Here is a 2505-nt window from a genome sequence, read left to right as displayed (position 1 = left end):
GAAGTGGGTGTGAAGACTTCTGAGAGACAAAGAGGGAGATTTGTGCTGTCAGCTTCTCAAAGCAAAATACTACAAAAACAAACCATTTACAAAAAGTAAAGTTGGGACTGGATCACAGTTCTGGAAAGGGATCCAAAAAATCAGACACAAGTTCAATTTTGGCCTCAAGAAAGTAGTGCTTAATGGAGAATCCACTCTATTCTGGGCGGACGTATGGCTAGGAGAAATTCCACTACCACTACAAAAAATCTGGTGATACGTGACATTAAATTTCGTCACAGATCACTAAAAAACAGTCGTAAAGCAGTATCTATGACGATATCAAATAACGTCATGTATCGAGCGTCACAGATCACACCTCGTGACGTTTCTTAAATTTTCGTCATAAATTGCTTGATCCATGACATTTCGAAAACGTCACAAAATATCCCCGGGCCCCCGAAGCCCAACCCAAACCCATTTTCTATGACGAAAATAAACGTCACAAACAGTATAATTTTTGTCACAGATTCAATTGCCATGTCACACATCGATGACATGGGGGGTGACGTGGCTGCTGACATGGAGATGACATGGATGGCAATGATGATGTGTTCAATGACATGGCCACTGACATGGCAATTACGTGAAAAGTGATGCTGACATGGCAGGCAACGTGGCAATCGACTTGGCAGGTGACGTCAGCAGCACAGCCCATGAATGGATGGGCCCAATTCAGAGTGGGCCACCAAGTTGGGCCTTATTTCAACCCAATATTAATTATTAACTAACAAAATTTCCAATTCAAAATTCACATTAACAATTCCGGCCCAAATTCACATGAATAAAGTTTGCATCACATACAATTTTCTCATTTATCAGTCAGAACTAGTAACATTCCAAGACTTTACACAATTGACCAGAAGCAACAAAAGATAGATTTCATCAAGAATATGAACTAGCAGCAGCAAAGTTTGGTTGAAGTTGGACCAAAAGGTAACAATCCAACAAAATATGAAGCTGCAGCAGCGAAGTTTGGTTCCTGCAAAAGATGAAGTTCACCCAAAAGCTTCAAAGTTTGTTCTGTTTTCTGGAAAATACATCTTAGCAGGTAACAGTTAATTAAGCAATAACAAATAAGCAAACAATTGTGATATGGATCAGATAACACAAGCATGGTATATTAGAAAAGGCAATGCAGCACTTACTGGATGAAGCTCCAGGATCCAGGATTTGGTTCCACCAGCAACAGAACATGCATGCCAAAAGTAAAGAAAGATCAGAGTTAGAGGTGAGTACAACAGTAATGAGTAGTGAGATGAATAACTTCCTCTTCCTAGAAGCTAGAGAAGGCACCAGCAAAAAAGCATGCACCCATCAGCAGGCTCTGCATCTATGAAAAAGCTTTGGGTGGTAACATAAAACATGAAAAAGCTTTGGGAGGTATGTTTGTAGAGTAGATGACTAGGAGGTTCACAGTTAACACAGTTACGAAAAATTACCCCTAAACAACATGCAGTTCTAAGTATGGTGTGCTAAAGAAGGAACATATAACAACACAACCATGTACGGGCACCCTTTCATCTGTACAGGAAATGCCAAGACTTCTTCAGTAATACTTGTTTATTTTAGAACAAGTAAGCATGAGCATAACATTCGTCTAAGTACATTAGTCCATCCCCTCACTGCAATCCGTGAATAGGAATAAGACATGAATAAACTGCATTGTGGTGTGCAGAATGAATCGCAAAACGAACAGTTTACTGTATGTGTATCAGATGAAGAAAAAAACAATCAGTTTACTTGCATCAAATTGGTTATCAGAATAAATGATAAATACGAGCTGCAAGAGACTATCAAATAGAAAATTCCTCACTAAACCTGCTAAAGGTTGAGAAGCCTAATTGAACCCGCCCAAACTATTTTAGCACACTGCATTTAAAAGCAACAGTTTCTCGAACAAGCATTTCGTCCAACAAGGTGAGCACACGAGCAAAGACGTATTAGTTTTGCACATACCATGACATGATTTATAACTGATATTCAGCACGTTGTTCTTATTTACCAGGATGCTCGGCGGCCAGCAGCAGTCCTGTCTCTAACGAAAATAAGAGCATGAAAATGTTGTTACCAACCACCAAGAATTACTAACCAGACACCTAAGGCATGCTTTGGTAATAAGAATGAGCTGCGGATCATGAGGCAAATAAACTTGGACCTGAAATTCACAAGTCCAAGGGTGAGAAGAGAACTGGACACAGCAAAATGAGTTTGATATAAAAATGCAAAGTTCATGATGCAACAAAATATGGTTGAGGCCACTTGAGGCCACTTAACAGAATACATAAACCACCAGCCATGAGACTGAGTTAGTGAGTTGAATCAACATCTCGAAGGAAAAACCACAGAGTTACCATGTTCAAGGAGATTAAACATGTACAGTTCGGGAACAAGTGATCTCACGTCAAATCAACTTTGAATGGAACCCACACAATTTGTGTTTACAGTAGCCAGAGCCATAGTAGT

General features: G+C 39.7%; 1 long non-coding RNA gene across 1 annotated transcript; it reads right to left on the bottom strand.

Moving 5' to 3' along the window:
* Window positions 1–814: 814 nt before the first annotated feature.
* On the bottom strand, window positions 815–1893 carry LOC120646408. The gene is made up of 2 exons (XR_005664421.1): window positions 1188–1893; window positions 815–1021 (listed from the first exon to the last, which is right to left on the bottom strand). It is a non-coding gene; the product is annotated as an uncharacterized LOC120646408 (long non-coding RNA).
* Between the last annotated feature and the right edge of the window lie 612 nt (window positions 1894–2505).

This window comes from Panicum virgatum, chromosome 8K (assembly GCF_016808335.1).
Source record: "Panicum virgatum strain AP13 chromosome 8K, P.virgatum_v5, whole genome shotgun sequence".
In the NCBI taxonomy this organism is placed as follows: domain Eukaryota; kingdom Viridiplantae; phylum Streptophyta; class Magnoliopsida; order Poales; family Poaceae; genus Panicum; species Panicum virgatum.
The sequence above is the reverse complement of the archived record's forward strand: the minus strand, read 5'-3'. Positions and strand labels throughout refer to the sequence as shown.